A 21,813-nucleotide genomic window follows, 5' to 3' on the forward strand; every position below is an offset into this window, starting at 1 on the left:
ACTAGCACCCTCTCTATCCACCTTTAAGACCCAACTTAAGACACACTTGCTTAAAGAAGCATATGAATAGCACTGTGGATATTCTGAACACATGATACATAAAGCTTGGGCCCCTGCAGATGCACTCACCAGAACTCCCTCCTACTGTCTCTGTACGTTCTCCCTACCTACCAATTAGATTGTAAGCTCCTCGGAGCAGGGACTCCTCTTCCTTAATGTTACGTTTATGTCGAAAGCACTTATTCCCATGACCTGTTATTTATATTATCTGTTATTTATTTGATTACCACATGTATTACTGCTGTGAAGCGCTATGTACATTAATGGCGCTATATAAATAAAGACATACAATACAGACTTACCTTTAACAATGTATAACCCGAGTTCACCAAAAGGAAAGCGAGACTGGTAAGCTACCTCTTCAAATACTAAGGCTGGGGCCATGGTACTGCAGACCGTGCGGAGGCGTCCGCACGATGAGCGAACAGTCTGCCTTCAGGCAGTGTTTGCGTCCATGTGGCGTGCTAGCGCGTCTGCGCAGAAGCAGGAGGGGGTGCGCGTTACGTGAGAAATTAGTTAAACTGATTTCTCAGCGCGACAGACAGGTCACGTGAGCGCTTTGCCCAATGAGGGGGAACCAGCTCCGGGACGTCACTAGGAATGCCCCCGGGAACACCCCCCACGGCCAGGGAAAGCACCCGCTTTCCCACAGCCTCCGCACGGGAGAAGGCACCATGGCCCCAGCAGGGTGCTCACGCTCCCTGAGGGCGATGCGCAAGCTTGAAACCTGCCCTGTAGGCAGGAGACATCGGGAGGCGACAGGCATGCTGAAGGTGTTGCTATGACGTCACGTGAGCAGGTCGCCCTCATTGGCTGAACCGCTCACGTGACGCGCCTGTCGCTCGGGGAAAACAAATTCTGAGATCTGCTCTAAATTTGCGTGCTTGGCCGTCTCGTTCACGTGCGTGGTCGCGCACACTTAGTGGGCGCTCAGTGCAAAACATGATTTTTTTTCGTGGCGCGCGTCATCCGCATTGGGTATACGCGCGGCATTAGACCGGTGTTTCTCAACGGTGTGGTGAGGTACAGTGGTGCACCGCAAAGCCGGCTCTCATCTTCACCCACGCTGAGCTCCGACAGCGTCTCTAGGGATTACAAGGGACTTCTGAAATCATACTCGGAGAATTACTCCAAGTGAGGCAAGTGTGTGTGTGTGTGTGTGTGTGTGTGTGTGTATTTATGTATAATTCTGTGGGGGAGATGTAATAGTGATTCTGAGGGGGAGATGTAATAGTGATTCTGAGGGGGAGATGTAATAGTGATTCTGAGGGGGAGATGTAATAGTGATTCTGAGGGGGAGATGTAATAGTGATTCTGAGGGGGAGATGTAATAGTGATTCTGTGGCAGAGATGTAATAGTGATTCTGTGGGAGAGATGCAATTCTGGTTCTGTGGGAGATGTAATAGTGATTCTGTGGGAGAGATGCAATAGTGATTCTGAGGGGGAGATGTAATAGTGATTCTGTGGGAGAGATGTAATAGTGATTCTGTGGGAGAGATGTAATAGTGATTCTGTGGGGGAGATGTAATAGTGATAATGAGGGGGAGATGTAATAGCGATTCTGTGGCAGAGATGTAATAGCGATTCTGAGGGGGAGATGTAATAGTGATTCTGTGGCGGAGATGTAATAGCGATTCTGTGGGAGAGATGTAATAGCGATTCTGTGGGGGAGATGTAATAGTGATTCTGTGGTTGAGATGTAATAGTGATTCTGTGGGGGAGATGTAATAGTGATTCTGTGGGAGAGATGTAATAGCGATTCTGTGGGAGAGATGTAATAGCGATTCTGTGGGAGAGATGTAATAGCGATTCTGTGGGGGAGATGTAATAGTGATTCTGTGGTTGAGATGTAATAGTGATTCTGTGGGGGAGATGTAATAGTGATTCTGTGGGAGAGATGTAATAGCGATTCTGTGGGAGAGATGTAATAGCGATTCTGTGGGAGAGATGTAATAGCGATTCTGTAGCAGAGATGTAATAGTGATCCTGTGGTTGAGATGTAATAGTGATTCTGTGGGAGAGATGTAATAGTGATTCTGTGGGAGAGATGTACAGTAATAGTGATTCTGTGGGAGAGATCCAATTCTGGTTCTGTGGGAGATGTAATAGTGATTCTGTGGGAGAGATGCAATTCTGGTTCTGTGGGAGATGTAATAGTGATTCTGTGGGAGAGATGCAATAGTGATTCTGAGGGGGAGATGTAATAGTGATTCTGTGGGAGAGATGTAATAGTGATTCTGTGGGAGAGATGTAATAGTGATTCTGTGGGAGAGATGTAATAGTGATTCTGTGGGAGAGATGTAATAGTGATTCTGAGGGGGAGATGTAATAGTGATTCTGTGGGAAAGATGAAATAGTAATTCTGTGGCAGAGATGTAATATTGATTCTGTGGGAGAGATGTAATAGTGATTCTGTGGGAGAGATGTAATAGTGATTCTGTGGGGGAGATGTAATAGTGATTCTGAGGGGGAGATGTAATAGTGATTCTGTGGGAGAGATGTAATAGTGATTCTGTGGGGGAGATGTAATAGCGATTCTGTGGCAGAGATGTAATAGTGATTCTGTGGGAGAGATGTAATAGCGATTCTGTGGCAGAGATGTAATAGCGATTCTGAGGGGGAGATGTAATAGCGATTCTGTGGGAGAGATGTAATAGTGATTCTGTGGCGGAGATGTAATAGTGATTCTGTGGCGGAGATGTAATAGCGATTCTGTGGGAGAGATGTAATAGCGATTCTGTGGGAGAGATGTAATAGTGATTCTGTGGGGGAGATGTAATAGCGATTCTGTGGGGGAGATGTAATAGTGATTCTGTGGTTGAGATGTAATAGCGATTCTGTGGGAGAGATGTAATAGTGATTCTGTGGGAGAGATGTAATAGTGATTCTGTGGGAGAGATGTAATAGTGATTCTGTGGCAGAGATGTAATAGTGATTCTGTGGGAGAGATGTAATAGTGATTCTGTGGGAGAGATGTAATAGTGATTCTGTGGGGGAGATGTAATAGTGATTCTGTGGGGGAGATGTAATAGTGATTCTGTGGGGGAGATGTAATAGTGATTCTGTGGGGGAGATGTAATAGTGATTCTGTGGGGGAGATGTAATAGTGATTCTGTGGGGGAGATGTAATAGTGATTCTGTGGGAGAGATGCAATTCTGGTTCTGTGGGAGATGTAATAGTGATTCTGTGGGAGAGATGCAATAGTGATTCTGAGGGGGAGATGTAATAGTGATTCTGTGGGAGAGATGTAATAGTGATTCTGTGGGAGAGATGTAATAGTGATAATGAGGGGGAGATGTAATAGCGATTCTGTGGCAGAGATGTAATAGCGATTCTGAGGGGGAGATGTAATAGTGATTCTGTGGCGGAGATGTAATAGCGATTCTGTGGGAGAGATGTAATAGCGATTCTGTGGGAGAGATGTAATAGCGATTCTGTGGGGGAGATGTAATAGTGATTCTGTGGTTGAGATGTAATAGTGATTCTGTGGGGGAGATGTAATAGTGATTCTGTGGGAGAGATGTAATAGCGATTCTGTGGGAGAGATGTAATAGCGATTCTGTGGGAGAGATGTAATAGCGATTCTGTAGCAGAGATGTAATAGTGATCCTGTGGTTGAGATGTAATAGTGATTCTGTGGGAGAGATGTAATAGTGATTCTGTGGGAGAGATGTACAGTAATAGTGATTCTGTGGGAGAGATCCAATTCTGGTTCTGTGGGAGATGTAATAGTGATTCTGTGGGAGAGATGCCATTCTGGTTCTGTGGGAGATGTAATAGTGATTCTGTGGGAGAGATGCAATAGTGATTCTGAGGGGGAGATGTAATAGTGATTCTGTGGGAGAGATGTAATAGTGATTCTGTGGGAGAGATGTAATAGTGATTCTGTGGGAGAGATGTAATAGTGATTCTGTGGGAGAGATGTAATAGTGATTCTGAGGGGGAGATGTAATAGTGATTCTGTGGGAAAGATGAAATAGTAATTCTGTGGCAGAGATGTAATATTGATTCTGTGGGAGAGATGTAATAGTGATTCTGTGGGAGAGATGTAATAGTGATTCTGTGGGGGAGATGTAATAGTGATTCTGAGGGGGAGATGTAATAGTGATTCTGTGGGAGAGATGTAATAGTGATTCTGTGGGGGAGATGTAATAGCGATTCTGTGGCAGAGATGTAATAGTGATTCTGTGGGAGAGATGTAATAGCGATTCTGTGGCAGAGATGTAATAGCGATTCTGAGGGGGAGATGTAATAGCGATTCTGTGGGAGAGATGTAATAGTGATTCTGTGGCGGAGATGTAATAGTGATTCTGTGGCGGAGATGTAATAGTGATTCTGTGGCAGAGATGTAATAGCGATTCTGAGGGGGAGATGTAATAGTGATTCTGTGGGAGAGATGTAATAGTGATTCTGTGGGGGAGATGTAATAGCGATTCTGTGGGAGAGATGTAATAGCGATTCTGTGGGAGAGATGTAATAGCGATTCTGTGGGGGAGATGTAATAGTGATTCTGTGGTTGAGATGTAATAGCGATTCTGTGGGAGAGATGTAATAGCGATTCTGTGGGAGAGATGTAATAGTGATTCTGTGGGAGAGATGTAATAGTGATTCTGTGGCAGAGATGTAATAGTGATTCTGTGGGAGAGATGTAATAGTGATTCTGTGGGAGAGATGTAATAGTGATTCTGTGGGGGAGATGTAATAGTGATTCTGTGGGGGAGATGTAATAGTGATTCTGTGGGGGAGATGTAATAGTGATTCTGTGGGGGAGATGTAATAGTGATTCTGTGGGGGAGATGTAATAGTGATTCTGTGGGGGAGATGTAATAGTGATTCTGTGGGGGAGATGTAATAGTGATTCTGTGGGGGAGATGTAATAGTGATTCTGTGGGAGAGATGCAATTCTGGTTTTGTGGGAGAGATGGCATTGTGATTCTGTGGGGAAGATATTCTGTGGGGGGTGGGAGGGGGAAGGGAGAAATTCCACACTTACGAGCATTGAATGCGAAAAGACTCAACTGTGTTGAAGATGAAATGAGAGTCTGCTTATCACATATTACTTCCTAATTCAACGAAATCCCCCCAAAACATCAAGCTCAAGTGTCACATTAACAGGTGGGCGAGTTTCATTACCTCGTTGCCTCTGCTCAGTTGATAGCATCGGTGCTGAATGTCTATTTGGTCCCAGTTCCTGGCTATATGCCAAAAATCCATACAAACCAATCAATTTTAGTTTGACGCCAATCAAAAATTATTTTCCATGTGTGCCGTGAGCCCCAAAAGCTTGAGAAACACGGATTTAGACTAACAGCACGTGTCTGCTTCACGTAAATGTAAAGAACCTCAATCCAAGAGCTTGAAGTGCTCCTGGGTGAAAGTGTTATATATCCCAGCAGGTTGTTGTGCTATAAAATAAAAGGCTCTCCTTTACTACCCCCTAATCATAGATAGGGAGGAGGGACTGACTTGACTGCCTTTTCATTCCAGGCTGGATATTGTTACCAAAGACAATAGGCTGGTGACCCAGAGACCCCAGCCACTGCGTGCCTCAAATGCAATGAGACGGACATACCTCATCTGGGCTCAGAGAGGAAACTCATTGGAGAGTAAAAGTGGTGCTGGAGTAGGGTCGCTAAGCCACAACTGCAGGGATGCAGGTGGAATTTATTAGACCAACTCATGGTTTACATTTATTATCACTGGTCTGAGATCTGCAATCCCTGATCCTCATGTGACTCATAACTCAACATAACTAGGAACAGGACCAGCCAATCCTGGCTTTACAGCTCATTGTTGTATCCACATTGGTAAAATATTTTGGCTTGGAAATATATGACTAGTGCTAAATTACCTTGCCCCTGGATATCTCAAACTATGCAGTTATACAGTATTTGACTTAAACCATATGCACTGGGGCTAAATATAATAAATGTGCAATCTAATGTTATAATTACGGTGTATTTGTACAACTGAAAATGTACCCTACCACCTACCTACCCCCTTCCCTTTTTAATTTTTGTACCCCATCCCTCTTTTCAGTGAAAAAAAAATAATAATATATCAAGTTAAAAAAAAAAATTATATATATATATAATCAAAAAATAAATAGATGATACCGTTCTGTGGCTAACGAAATGCTTTTATTTGTGCGAGCTTTCGAGATACACTGATCTCTTCTTCCGGCGATGTTACAATGAATGAAGCAAGCAAAGGGAATACTTAACAACAGTGTCTCTTGGAATGTTATCTGTGCTTGTCCCTCCCCCGGTGTGGATGTGTTTTATGGCTAGAGGTGTCAAAAGGTTCCTGAAAGCAAGTGATGTAAGAGTGTGTGTGTGTATCAGTGTGAATAAAAATGAATGGAGAGCCCACAGTATATACAGTGCTTTACAAAAGGTGTGTGTGGAGTGGGAGTGGATATAAATGGTGTGGGTGGGTGTGGAAATGTGAGAGATTGTAGCACAACTAAAAGTGTGTGTGGATAATTTTTTTTTTGGAATAGACACACGGCTATGGCAATTATAAAAGAAAGCCAAGGATCAAGTAGGGCATGGGCGTCCGCAGAAATTTTTTCAGAGGGGCCATAATTTTAACGGCCAGTGCCCGGCATAAAAGTGGTGGTGAGTGCACTGTGGCGAGCGAGCCCAACCAGAAAATTTTGAAAAAAAGAGAGGGCAAATGGTGCATTTTCAAGCAAATTTGAGAAAGCTTGAAGGGTAATAAAGCAATTGTGGAAGTGTAGTTATGACATCAAAAAAGAGCAGCTACTCAGGGTTGCAGGATCTGGTGGGTGCCTGGAGAACTTGCCATGTCACTCTGGTGCTTAAGTGCAGAAATTCCAGCCGTACTACTACTTTTTAAGGCTGCTTCTCTGCGCAGGATCCTCCGACATGATGTGTGTCAGGTGGGGCACAAGAAAAAGAAATGGGGATCATTAAATACTCTGCTCATCACCGTGCTGACGGTATTGAATAAACTGTGGGTTGTAGATGAGCTGCAGGGAGTTGAAAAATCCCTTTAAAGTTCTCCTGCTAGGAGATCCAAGCTTTCCTTGCATAATGCATAGTTATATTGGTAAGATGAGATTTGTGAACTTCAAATAACTCACCTACAATGCACTATTTATTGAATACAGCCCTGTATACAGTAATAGAAACTTGAAAAAGGAAAAGTGTATGTGTGGCACACAGTGTGGGTGCGTGGGTATATATACTTCTAATCAAAAAAAGACCCTTCAGTAATGCAAAATCAACGTTTTTTCCAAAAAGCAAGGAAAACAATGTTTTCTTTATATACCCTCACCCAATAGGGTTTCCCTTTGGTGGCATGCTTCATCATTGGGTCCATCCCGTTCCGCTGCGGGCCAGATTTCACTTGCCACAGCACTAGATTGCACCCACAGCAGCAGGTTGCACCCAAAACACTTGCCACACAAGCACCAGTTATAACCTCACAGCACTTGCCTTAGCATTGGATGGCATCCACATCATTCACCAGATATAATCCCACATCTTCCGCTCCCCCGTTTTTCTGAGTGTTTGCTTGCTTTCACTCGTTTTTCACTGTCTGCTTCTCCTTGTTTTTTCAACAACACACAAGACACAGCGCAGGGTTTTTTTTCTATCATGTGCTCCCTCTCTCTCCCCAGCTTTCTTTTTCCATCCATAGTAGCATCATGCTCCTTGGTCTCTCTTTTGCTGTATCTATTTTACTTTTACGCTCTCTCGCTGCTCTCTCACTCACACTCTGCCCCTGTCTTGCTGGACTGCACATGGGGGGGGAAGGATGAGTCCAGAGCCCACTTCACATCTCACCCAGCCCCCCCTCACATCTCTCCCAGCCCCCCCCTCACATCTCTCCCAGCCCCCCCCTCACATCTCTCCCAGCCCCCCCCCTCACATCTCTCACAGCCCCCCCTCACATCTCTCACAGCCCCCCTCACATCTCTCACAGCCCAACCTCACATCTCTCACAGTCCCCCTCACATCTCTCACAGTCCTCCCCTCTCCCCCTCCATGCCTACTCCCCCACCCCCCCCCCCCCCACCCCGGTAGTAGAATCTCTTGAATCAGAGTAGGAGAGAGCTGCATGTGGTGAGGAGCGCTCTATAGCAGCAGACAGGAAGTTCCGGGTCAGGCTGATAGATGGCGCACCTCCCCTGCAGTCCTGCTCTGACTCTCACTCAAGTGATTCTATTACCGGATAATATCCAGGGGGGGGGGGCAAGCGTCCCCCCTTGCCCCTCCTGCGGACGCCCATGAAGTAGGGTCTAAGGTCCGACTAGGAAAATGAGCACACTAGGTGGGCCAAGTGGCCCTCATAATCTAGGTTTCAAGACATGGTTGACAAATGCAGACATTCTTCTAAAACCGCGCCCCATTCCTGGTTTTAAGATCATACATTTTCAAATTGAAATGGGCTGTTCTGAAGCCCAGAACTAGTTTAAATGTTTAACGCCCCTTCCACCCTGAAGTCTCCTATGCAAAGTTTCACAGTGTGTTGTAACTTGAGCCTATCCACTTCTACAACATGAAGATAACCCACAGATGTTCCTCTCACCTGTTTATATCCCATCTGATTTTTTCTATCAATCCACTAGCCCAACTCAAGTTCACAGCTACGTCAAAAGTTTCCCATCTTTCATATTATAAAAATAAATATATACCTTTGAAATAATGTGTCTTTGAGCAAAAAGTGTACTTTATTTTGAATTTTTTTTTTCATTTCTCTCTCCTTGCCCCTCCATTCTTCCACTCCAGCCATATATTCTCTATTATATTTCCATATAGAAATCTTCACTTCCATTCGCCTTCTTTTCTCTGATAACCTAGAGCCTGAAAAATGTAGGAGCCGGACAACGAATGAGATGGCTCAGAGCCTCCTCCCCTAAGGCCGCGCTTATAGTGGAAGGCTGTAGGGCGTGCACGTGACGTCACTCACGCGGTGCGTGCGCACGAATCCTGCACTGTATGCAGGCGACAGGCAACAGGGGGCATGGCCAGTGACATCACGCGAGCGGTTCGTCATTATTGGGTGAACCGCTCCACGTGACGCTGATGTCACGTGGCCATCGCATGGAGAGACAATTGATTTGTCTCTCCTGGATTCTGCCGCCCCCGTCGTGCCTCTGCCTGGTCGCGGTCACGCCAACAATAAGCAGCAAGACGGAACCCAGGTATTTGTTTTTGTGGCGCGCGCGTCGCCAAAACCACAATAAATCTCGACCTTAGGCCTCAATTATACCAAGAGCTGCAGGGCGGCAGCGCTATTCTTTGACGTCACCCTGCGCTGCCGCCGAGCGGCATCTTGGTTAAAACAAGAAGACTGAGCAGAGGCGGCTTGGAGGCGTGGCCGTGAGCGATTTGCCCTCATTGGCTGAACCGCTCACGTGACGCGGCCGTTGCCTCAAGAAAACTATTTTGCAAATCTCTTCAGGAGACTGCCGCCTTGCAGCTCCAGGCGGCGCGCTGGTATGTAAACCTTCAGTGAATTTCAGCTATTTGTTTTCCAGCCACGCAGCGTCGCCAACGACTTCTGGTATAATCACGACCTTAGAAAGCAGAGTCAAGATTATAGTCTGAATACTACAGGTTTGAATGACTTAATGCGTAGCTCGATAGCTCAGGTTTGAATGGTTCCATGTATAGCTCAGGTTTGAATGGTTCCATGTATAGCTCAGGTTTGAATGGTTCCATGTATAGCTCAGGTTTGAATGGTTCCATGTATAGCTCAGGTTTGAATGGTTCCATGTATAGCTCAGGTTTGAATGGTTCCATGTATAGCTCAGGTTTGAATGGTTCCATGTATAGCTCAGGTTTGAATGGTTCCATGTATAGCTCAGGTTTGAATGGTTCCATGTATAGCTCAGGTTTGAATGGTTCCATGTATAGCTCAGGTTTGAATGGTTCCATGTATAGCTCAGGTTTGAATGGTTCCATGTATAGCTCAGGTTTGAATGGTTCCATGTATAGCTCAGGTTTGAATGGTTCCATGTATAGCTCAGGTTTGAATGGTTCCATGTATAGCTCAGGTTTGAATGGTTCCATGTATAGCTCAGGTTTGAATGGTTCCATGCATAACTCGATAGCTCAGATTTTAATGGCTCAATGATTAGCTTCATAGCTCAGCGAAATACAGGAAGTTGTGGAGTGACGATGGTACCACTATTTTTTATTTTTTACTTTACAAACCTACATGTTCAAACTATTTATATTAAAAGTAAAAGGCTCCACTTTGAAAAAAAGGTCTATTGATTACTGCTTACAATGTAAGCTATTTGGAAGGTAGTTTCAAAGAGCGTTTATATCCACTGTTTAACAGAATTGTGTTTTCCACATTCATGCACAGCACCACTTCTTTTTCACAGCATGAGGACCAGTGGGTGCAGGAGGAGAGAGCTGGATGCTCTATACCAGGGGTGGGCAACCTATTTTTCAATGTAGCCACAGGTGTGGCGAATTAGAAGTGAAAATAGCCACACCGTGTAAAAATTGAGGTATTATGTTGCGCATGCGAAAACAAGTTTATAAATTCCCCGGGTAGTTCTATAGTTTGTGGGCGCATGCCTGTGCGAACGCGTGTGCACGTGACACATGCTTTTTGTGTGTATGCTGTGAGCGAGTGAGATACTGTGTGTACAGTATGTGTGTGTGTGTGTGTGTGTGTGTGTGTGTGTGTGTTATAAATACGTTTGAAATAAATAAATACTTTAATAAATTATTTATTAACATTGTACATGCGTACATACACACACATTTCAGCGGAGGTAGCAGCGCGAAATCTTTCTTTTCCTCATCTTCCCCCGTCGGCTGGTTACACGCTCACTGCCGTGCGCACGCGCGGCACCATTATAGAAAGGCTGACTAACCTCAGCCAACTATAACTGCCGTGTGCGCGCACGGCGCAGCAAGCGCACGCACTATAGAACGGCCCTCAGACCGCAAACTCCCTCATCCTCTCACCCCCAATCATCCTCCTCTCATGCCACCACCACTACCATCATCATCTCCTCACCCCAATCATCATCATCTCATTTATTCCCCCCTCATCTCCCCCAGCACCCTTTCCTCTCCCAGCACCCTTTCCTCTCCCAGCACCCCTGTCCTGCCCCCAGCACCCTTGTCCTGCCCCCAGCACCCTAGATCTCCCCCAGCACCCTTGTCCTCCCCTCAGCACCCTTGATCTCCCCCAGCACCCTTGTCCTCCCCTCAGCACCCTTGTCCTCCCCTCAGCACCCTTGTCCTCCCCTCAGCACCCTTGTCCTGCCCCCAGCACCCTTGTCCTGCCCCCAGCACCCTTGTCCTGCCCCAGCACCCTTGTCCTGCCCCCAGCACCCTTGTCCTGCCCCCAGCACCCGTGTCCTGCCCCCAGCACCCTTGATCTCCCCCAGCACCCTTGTCCTGCCCCCAGCACTCTTGTTCTCCCCCAGCACTCTTGTTCTCCCCCAGCCCCTTTCAGAAGTCCCCCTCATCATCAGTCTCCCTCCCCCATTCCTACCCGATCGCGGCACAGAGGCGATGGAGGCAGTGGTGGCGGGAGGAGGAGAGGAGTAGGGAAGCGCAGCAGCACGTCAACATCAGTTGGAGCCGGCTCGGAGGGGAGCGCGGTAGCGCGTCAATTTCTGAAGCCGGCTCGGAGGGAGCGCGTGCATTCGGAGCCCTGGAGCGGGCGCGCGCGTTATGTGCTGAAGCGGCCGGGGGTGAGGGAGGGGAGCGCGTCACACCGCTGGAGCGCGCTCCTTCCCTACCAGGGAAGGAGAAAGGGGGAGTGGGGCACACAAGAAGTCCTGGCGGCCCTGTTCGCCACAGTTTCAGTGCCAATTCGCCACAAGTGGCGAATGGCGACAGGGTTGCCCACGCTGGCTCTATATGTTGGACAAAGTCATACAGTATTAGCAGGAGTGCTGCTCAGTTTTACCAATACATTCAATGTATATAATGCAATAAACGGTAGGTATGTAATTGTTTATGTAGCACCCTACTGGGACTACTAGTTATCTAAAGGGTTAACTTATGGGTAATGCAGGATGACTCTGTCGAATGTAGCCCGGCCCTTATATACAGGGTGATAATGAACTCACTAGGGGATATATATATATATAGTGGAACAAAGGTTCTGGAACTCCGGTTCCTGGCAGATGAAGAAATAGGAGCCTCATTGTGTATAGATACTGAAGAGTTATAGGAAGTCCCTCAAACAGCAGCTTCCTAGGACATGACGGGGGTTGTTGTAGCAACAGGTCCATAAGCACAGCTATATCCGATAGGTAGGGACACAGGGCATCATGCACAGGGGGACGGGACGCTGGTCCCCTGCCGCAGGGTCCTGGTGGGAATAGGAGAGCCCCCGCTATACCAGGGATAGCCAGAATAAGCACTATGTCATTTGTAACAATAAAAGAGCCGCTTTGGAGATGCTGAACATGCACCCAAAGAAGATGTCTATTTTGCCATATGTAAATAAAGCATGTCTGAGTGAAGGAGAATAGGTCCTGGCTTCCATCCTTTATCATCACAGCTTACAAATTCCAGCCAGCCCAGAAGCCCGCACCCCGAGAAGGTAATTAAAGACTCTGAGCACCACTGTATACAAGACACATTGATGTGACCTTCCTTTTGAGCCAGGTATGGAGGGGTTGCATTTAAATTATTGGTGTGGGGCCCAAAAAAACAAAAAAAGGTAAACCCCTATTGTGGCAAATCCTACTAATAGCTTAATCTTCGCCGTAATTAGGCAGATCCTACACTTCTGAAACGTCACTATCTAGTATATGACCTTTCTACCTGGGGCTTAGCTTGGCGTGGTTCGGTGTTAGGCTTTCCTCTTTTTTTTTTTACCTGACACAAAATAAGTTATGGCGAGTAAAAAAATGACAAAAAACCCTCCACCGTACAGTGTACAGCAACTAAAAATACCACTTGTGAGCAAGTTCACAGGTCTCAAACTCTCCAGAAGCAACATATCATAGGAGCTACGTGATCGTCACCTGACTGGACAAGTAACGGAGCAGGAGACAATTCCTCTTCCATTCACATCATAAGTGACACCGAGATCACAATACTGCGGCCCCTCCTGCACTCCAAGGTAGAAATCCTGAATTTCTATTTTTTCTTTTTGTCCCTTTACATAATTTCAACCGGGGGGCCTCAGGAGCCGAAATGCAATAGAAAGCCACATAGGCCCATGGGACCTGTGATATTTGGTGGCCATTTTAATTTCCCTAAAGATGCGCAAAACACAGGCAACTAAACTGGTAAGTATCACAGGACCCTGATAGCACTGTTCAGTTTCGGAGCAGCCTACCTCCCCCCGTTTGAATTCCCTCAAAAGAATCAATAGATAAAAAAAAAAAATTATAATAATACGTGGGATTGGTGCTTTTTGAGACAAGAATGTACATTATGAATTCATTTCAGTGCTCAATTCAAGGTTAAGATGTGTGTTGATTTTGTGTTTTTGCCGTTGCATTTTAGATAAACGCAGGAGTGCAAGACAGAGTACCTCCTTGGTGGACAGTTCAGGAGGTGAACAGATCCAGAGTCTGGAACGTTTAAGGCTAGCCTAGAAGGCTAATACTTGATAAGCGTCTAGCACAGTGGCACAAAACAGGTCACGTTTTCAGCACATGTGGCTCAATCAGAGGCTCAGACTGAGCCTCCAGTGCTGAAGCTGGCATATCCTGAAAACCTGACATATCCTGAAAACCTGACCTGGGGGGGAGGATAGGCAGAGCTCATCAGGGGCTGGATGGTTTTGGGATAGGCAGAACGACGACAAGCCCAATTGCTCTATGGAAAACTGGCAATTTCTAGAACAGTACAGATTTGATCTTATTTAGATTTAGAAAAAAATAATGCAGAATAAACTTGTTGAAACAGGATATGACTCCCTCTTCACTCCTTTATCCTTTTCACTTCCCATCCGTCTGTGTGTGTATATATATCTGTCTCTCTCTCATGTTCTTGCTGTTCACCTTCTGCCAGGAGCAACAAACATAGGCAGACAAGTGTTATACTAGCTCTCCTTATCAGCTGCAAGGTGCACCCGACAGATGGGACGCTTGCTGTGCGTCTCCGCAGACAGGATTCACCCCCACACACACACACCCACATCATGCATCTCCCATCCGACCCAACACTCTGCATCTCCCATCCGACCCAACACTCTGCGCCTCCCATCCAACCCAACACTCTGCGCCTCCCATCCGACCCAACACTCTGCGCCTCCCATCCGACCCAAACACTCTGCGCCTCCCATCCGACCCAAACACTCTGCACCTCCCATCCGACCCAAACACTCTGCGCCTCCCATCCGACCCAACACTCTGCGCCTCCCATCCGACCCACTCTGCGCCTCCCATCCGACCCAAACACTCTGCGCCTCCCATCCGACCCAAACACTCTGCGCCTCCCATCCGACCCAAACACTCTGCGCCTCCCATCCGACCCAAACACTCTGCGCCTCCCATCCGACCCAAACACTCTGCGCCTCCCATCCGACCCAAACACTCTGCGCTTCCCATCCGACCCAAACACTCTGCGCCTCCCATCCGACCCAAACACTCTGCGCCTCCCATCCGACCCAACACTCTGCGCCTCCCATCCAACCCAAACACTCTGCGCCTCCCATCCGACCCAAACACTCTGCGCCTCCCATCCGACCCAAACACTCTGCGCCTCCCATCCGACCCAAACACTCTGAGCCTCCCATCCGACCCAAACACTCTGCGCTTCCCATCCGACCCAAACACTCTGCGCCTCCCATCCGACCCAAACACTCTGCGCCTCCCATCCGACCCAACACTCTGCGCCTCCCATCCGACCCAACACTCTGCGCCTCCCATCCGACCCAACACTCTGCGCCTCCCATCCGACCCAAACACTCTGCGCCTCCCATCCGACCCAACACTCTGCGCTTCCCATCCGACCCAACACACTGCGCCTCCCATCCGACCCAACACTCTGCGCCTCCCATCCGACCCAACACTCTGCGCCTCCCATCCAACCCAAACACTCTGCACCTCCCATCCAACCCAAACACTCTGCACCTCCCATCCAACCCAACACTATGCGCCTCCCATCCAACCCAAACACTCTGCGCCTCCAATCCGACCCAAACACTCTGCGCCTCCCATCCGACCCAAACACTCTGCGCCTCCCATCCGACCCAAACACTCTGCGCCTCCCATCCGACCCAAACACTCTGCGCTTCCCATCCGACCCAAACACTCTGCGCCTCCCATCCGACCCAAACACTCTGCGCCTCCCATCCGACCCAACACTCTGCGCCTCCCATCCAACCCAAACACTCTGCGCCTCCCATCCAACCCAAACACTCTGCGCCTCCCATCCGACCCAAACACTCTGCGCCTCCCATCCGACCCAAACACTCTGAGCCTCCCATCCGACCCAAACACTCTGCGCTTCCCATCCGACCCAAACACTCTGCGCCTCCCATCCGACCCAAACACTCTGCGCCTCCCATCCGACCCAACACTCTGCGCCTCCCATCCGACCCAACACTCTGCGCCTCCCATCCGACCCAACACTCTGCGCCTCCCATCCGACCCAAACACTCTGCGCCTCCCATCCGACCCAACACTCTGCGCTTCCCATCCGACCCAACACACTGCGCCTCCCATCCGACCCAACACTCTGCGCCTCCCATCCGACCCAACACTCTGCGCCTCCCATCCAACCCAAACACTCTGCACCTCCCATCCAACCCAAACACTCTGCGCCTCCCATCCGACCCAAACACTCTGCGCCTCCCATCCGACCCAAACACTCTGCGCCTCCCATCCGACCCAAACACTCTGCGCCTCCCATCCGACCCAACACTCTGCGCCTCCCATCCGACCCAAACACTCTGCGCCTCCCATCCGACCCAAACACTCTGCGCCTCCCATCCGACCCAAACACTCTGCGCCTCCCATCCGACCCAAACACTCTGCGCCTCCCATCCGACCCAAACACTCTGCGCCTCCCATCCGACCCAACACTCTGCGCCTCCCATCCGACCCAACACTCTGCGCCTCCCATCCGACCCAACACTCTGCGCCTCCCATCCGACCCAACACTCTGCGCCTCCCATCCGACCCAACACTCTGCGCCTCCCATCCAACCCAAACACTCTGCACCTCCCATCCAACCCAAACACTCTGCACCTCCCATCCAACCCAACACTATGCGCCTCCCATCCAACCCAAACACTCTGCGCTTCCCATCCGACCCAAACACTCTGCGCCTCCCATCCGACCCAAACACTCTGCGCCTCCCATCCGACCCAACACTCTGCGCCTCCCATCCGACCCAACACTCTGCGCCTTCCATCCGACCCAACACTCTGCGCCTCCCATCCGACCCAAACACTCTGCGCCTCCCATCCGACCCAAACACTCTGCGCCTCCCATCCGACCCAAACACTCTGCGCCTCCCATCCGACCCAAACACTCTGCGCCTCCCATCCGACCCAAACACTCTGCGCCTCCCATCCGACCCAACACTCTGCGCCTCCCATCCGACCCAACACTCTGCGCCTCCCATCCGACCCAACACTCTGCGCCTCCCATCCGACCCAACACTCTGCGCCTCCCATCCAACCCAAACACTCTGCACCTCCCATCCAACCCAAACACTCTGCGCCTCCCATCCGACCCAAACACTCTGCGCCTCCCATCCGACCCAACACTCTGCGCCTCCCATCCGACCCAAACACTCTGCGCCTCCCATCCGACCCAACACTCTGCGCCTCCCATCCGACCCAAACACTCTGCGCCTCCCATCCGACCCAAACACTCTGCGCCTCCCATCCGACCCAAACACTCTGCGCCTCCCATCCGACCCAAACACTCTGCGCCTCCCATCCGACCCAAACACTCTGCGCCTCCCATCCGACCCAACACTCTGCGCCTCCCATCCGACCCAAACACTCTGCGCCTCCCATCCGACCCAAACACTCTGCGCCTCCCATCCGACCCAACACTCTGCGCCTCCCATCCGACCCAACACTCTGCGCCTCCCATCCGACCCAACACTCTGCGCCTCCCATCCGACCCAAACACTCTGCGCCTCCCATCCGACCCAACACTCTGCGCCTCCCATCCGACCCAAACACTCTGCGCCTCCCATCCGACCCAACACTCTGCGCCTCCCATCCGACCCAAACACTCTGCGCCTCCCATCCGACCCAAACACTCTGCGCCTCCCATCCGACCCAAACACTCTGCGCCTCCCATCCGACCCAAACACTCTGCGCCTCCCATCCGACCCAAACACTCTGCGCCTCCCATCCGACCCAACACTCTGCGCCTCCCATCCGACCCAAACACTCTGCGCCTCCCATCCGACCCAACACTCTGCGCCTCCCATCCGACCCAAACACTCTGCGCCTCCCATCCGACCCAAACACTCTGCGCCTCCCATCCGACCCAACACTCTGCGCCTCCCATCCGACCCAACACTCTGCGCCTCCCATCCGACCCAACACTCTGCGCCTCCCATCCGACCCAAACACTCTGCGCCTCCCATCCAACCCAACACTCTGCGCCTCCCATCCAACCCAAACACTCTGCGCCTCCCATCCGACCCAACACTATGCGCCTCCCATCCGACCCAACACTATGCGCCTCCCATCCAACCCAAACAATCTGCGCTTCCCATCCGACCCAAACACTCTGCGCCTCCCATCCGACCCAACACTCTGCGCCTCCCATCCGACCCAACACTCTGCGCCTCCCATCCGACCCAAACACTCTGCGCCTCCCATCCGACCCAAACACTCTGCGCCTCCCATCCGACCCAAACACTCTGCGCCTCCCATCCGACCCAAACACTCTGCGCCTCCCATCCGACCCAAACACTCTGCGCTTCCCATCCGACCCAAACACTCTGCGCTTCCCATCCGACCCAAACACTCTGCGCCTCCCATCCGACCCAACACTCTGCGCCTCCCATCCGACCCAACACTCTGCACCTCCCATCCGACCCAAACACTCTGCGCTTCCCATCCGACCCAACACTCTGCGCCTCCCATCCGACCCAACACTCTGCACTTCCCATCCGACCCAAACACTCTGCGCTTCCCATCCGACCCAAACACTCTGCGCCTCCCATCCAACCCAAACACTCTGCACCTCCCATCCAACCCAACACTATGCGCCTTCCATCCAACCCAAACACTCTGCGCCTCCCATCCAACCCAACACTATGCGCCTTCCATCCAACCAAAACACTCTGCGCCTCCCATCCGACCCAAACACTCTGCGCCTCCCATCCGACCCAACACTCTGCGCCTCCCATCCGACCCAAACACTCTGCGCCTCCCATCCGACCCAAACACTCTGCGCCTCCCATCTGACCCAAACACTCTGCGCCTCCCATCCGACCCAAACACTCTGCGCCTCCCATCCGACCCAAACACTCTGCGCCTCCCATCCGACCCAAACACTCTGCACCTCCCATCCGACCCAAACACTCTGCGCCTCCCATCCGACCCAAACACTCTGCGCCTCCCATCCGACCCAAACACTCTGCGCCTCCCATCCGACCCAAACACTCTGCGCCTCCCATCCGACCCAACACTCTGCGCCTCTATGCAGAGCTGCTCACGAATCCGTCTGTGCTTCTTCCTCCCCCTCCTCACAGGAGGACAAGCAAACTCACATGCTCAGGCAGAAAAGAACATTTGCTAAACCTGTTTTCATTCACAAGCTGCTAGTGTTTTTTTTTTTTTTTTAAACAGACATCATAACTCACACAGTCAGAGCTCGGGCCAGTGGGCTTGGCCCATTCTACAGCCCTGCGGCTGCAGCGCTCTTATAAATTACTACTCTGCCATTTTTTTATATGGTATTATACATTTTTAATATGTCGACGCTTTAGACATTGCAAAAATACAACGCCTGGCAATGAGGCACTCAGGAGTTTGCCTTAGAAGTGATATTGTTTGATTTCTCAGGGGTTAATTCTACATGATCCCAAGCGTTCGATCGGGCCATTTTCAGATTACATTCCCCATTGGCTTCAAGGGGGAAATTTGTCCGCTTCGAATCATATAAAATAAGCATTAAAAACCAGGGGTTAAAAAGACAGTGGTCACAAGGTCATCCCTGTGCACCTTAAAACTTGGTTTAGCAATCAGAGGTAGCTAAAGTCCCTTTTACCTATTGTTAAGGTACTTGTACTCCTATCTGTGAAAGGGGGGGGGGGGTTCCATTAGGGGAAAACACGAACCAATTCACAACCAGAAATGGCTCTTCTGAAAAACTCCTCTTTTTACAACCAAAGCCGTTTCTGGAGGTGGAGAGATTACTGCCTTTAGGATTGTATCTCGCCAAGGACAGGTTTACCCAAACCTAGTTGTATGCCCCCAACATCAACTTCACCCCTTTGCTGATAGAGAGGAGCCTGCCATGCTTTGCAGGCCAAACTGAGAGCTAAGGGGTTAACTCGGTGCAGTTTCCTTAGATGGAAGCTGCTCTGCATTCATACAGATTGCTGAGATCTGCAAAACCAGGACTGGGTGAGCTTGTCCTTCACAATATGGGTCAAGTGTTCACGCCAACTTGAAGATCATCTTAACTGTTTGTACCCTAACCTCTGCAGCTTAATAAACTTCAAACAAAACTAGAATCAGTATGGACCCGCAATACCCCGTAGCTCTGAATACAATGGATGCACAGCAAGTAGGAACACGCAGAGCTTATTCCCAGTATGAGGGGTTATTGCAAAGGCGCTGTGGATTTAGGAAGTGAGAGCAGAGGATGTGAGCTGAGGCCTCTGAGACCCAGCAGGCACCAGCTGCTGCCGGCAGCTGCAGGAAATGAAACGGGCTGGTTACAAAGTAGTGTGTGAGAGGGTTAAAGACAGGATCAGGTGGGAGAGAGGTGGAGATGGAGGTCACAGAGGTGCCTGGAGGGCAGGACACTCACCTGGATGTCCTGTCCTGTCGCTCAAGTGTAATCATGCGTAAAGGGGGAGTGTATAGCCTGGTCTTGTATCTTCTTTAACTGTCCCTCCCTCCCTCTCTCTCTGTATATGTCTCTCTTGTTGGAAGCAGGTGGCTGTTATTGCTTTGCTGCTGATGTCACAGTTTTCACAGCCCATCATTTCCATCCAGCAGCTAGATTAACATGAATTATTTAAAGAAGCAGGATCTATTTCCAAGGGTGGGGAGAGGAAGAGCTTGATGGAATAGTGGGGAGGGGTGCACTTTTTAGGCTAGTTTGGAGCTTGGATGACTAAGGGGCCTATGCAGAGAACAGCACTTTTTAAAATTGGAGAGGGGAATAAAAAGTAGGTTTAATGGAGAGTTTTATTCTCCATATGCAGAAATGGGCGAAATTCGCAATTTTTAGCATTACTGCATGTGGAGAATTGTAAATGAAGAGATGCGCGCAGCTGAAAGGGGAAAAAAAAATCGCGCATTTTTTTCTTTTTCCCTATAGCCGGCGAGCTCCTGCTTCTTGCCAACTTTAGTTGGCGGAGAAAATTGACGAAAATCGCGCCAAAAACAGCCGCTAGATGGCGAGCACGCCTTTCTAAATTCGGATACTTTTCAGACTGGCGAGATGTAGTTTCTCGCCAGACGCGCGGCGAGATTTTGAAATAGAAAAAAAAATGGCGCGTTTTCCCTAGCTCGCCATTTTCAGCTGTTTTTGGCGCGATTTTCTCCGGAAAATGGCGAGATTTCAAATAGCGCTGCTCTCTGCATGAGGCCCTTAGTGGGAATATGAAGCATTTTAATCAGAATTTTATAAAGTTTGGGGGATATCACAAAGTCATTGGAATTCCTACCAAAGCTTTATTGTCAAGTGGTAACTCGGCTCTTAAAGTGCATCTGTGAAGCCATAGCCATCACTTTTGTGCTGTCTGCGATGTCAGCGTTGCTTTCATTTGGTCTGTTCACTGTCAAAAGAACAAGTCACATATATGGTGTTTGGCGGTAAAAAGGGTTAACCCATCACCCACATACTTCTAATGCCAGTTCTATTTTTGTGGGGGAAATCACAGATACTGAATCATTGTGACTTTTTACTTTTTTTTTTTTTTTTTAAGAACAACAAGAAACTCCATATAGTGAATATGAAATTATTAGAAATGACGCTGGAAAACGTATCATTCGGGGATAAATGAGATTCACATTGAATTTCATTCTTCAAAACGTATTATTTGTAGTTGACATAGATCTATTAGAAGTAATTTTTTTTTGGTTTAGGGTTCTGGCATAAAAAAAAAAAAAAAAAAAAAAAGAATTCTCCCTACAAAAACAGCAGTGTCTATTGTTAATAAATAACCTTGCCTTCTCTAAACTGGTCAATACTTTGTAAACAACACAAAGCAGGAAATAAAATGCAAAATAAAACCCACAAAATAGGTAAAAGAAAAGTCACTCAGATCTTGTTTCTGTAAAGGCCAGAAGGTTCACACACTGTTCACATAACTCATTCATCCAGTGCAATGAGGAAAAGGGGTTCAATTATTGTTGTAATTGGGGGGGGGGGGGGGAAAGTGAGCCGTTCAAAAAGAGAAACCCTTTAACAGCCAGAGAGATGTGACCTTTAAGTGGAGAAGGTGGGGTTTCCATGCAGAGGAAATTGTATTGCACTTAAAAAAAAGTGGCAAAATAGGCATGATTTGAAGTTTTCTGGGCTAGAGAAAAGGTGATCACTGGGATTTAGATTACCAGGGAGAGGACCAATGGTTGAAGTGCAGTAGTCATAGGCATCACAGAGTAGGACTACTTTTTGACT

The 21,813-nt window shown here is 49.0% G+C and overlaps 1 protein-coding gene across 1 annotated transcript in view; it reads right to left on the reverse strand.

Annotated features, from left to right (window-relative positions):
* BAZ2A (bromodomain adjacent to zinc finger domain 2A) overlaps positions 1-20,141 on the reverse strand; it is a 73,619-nt gene extending 53,478 nt beyond the window's left edge. The window contains exon 1 of the mRNA XM_075591416.1: positions 19,993-20,141. The gene's annotated coding sequence lies outside the window, so the exon portion shown is untranslated. The remainder of the gene's footprint in view (positions 1-19,992) is intronic.
* Between the last annotated feature and the right edge of the window lie 1,672 nt (positions 20,142-21,813).

The sequence above is a fragment of the Ascaphus truei genome, chromosome 3 (assembly GCF_040206685.1).
Source record: "Ascaphus truei isolate aAscTru1 chromosome 3, aAscTru1.hap1, whole genome shotgun sequence".
Lineage (NCBI taxonomy): Eukaryota > Metazoa > Chordata > Amphibia > Anura > Ascaphidae > Ascaphus > Ascaphus truei.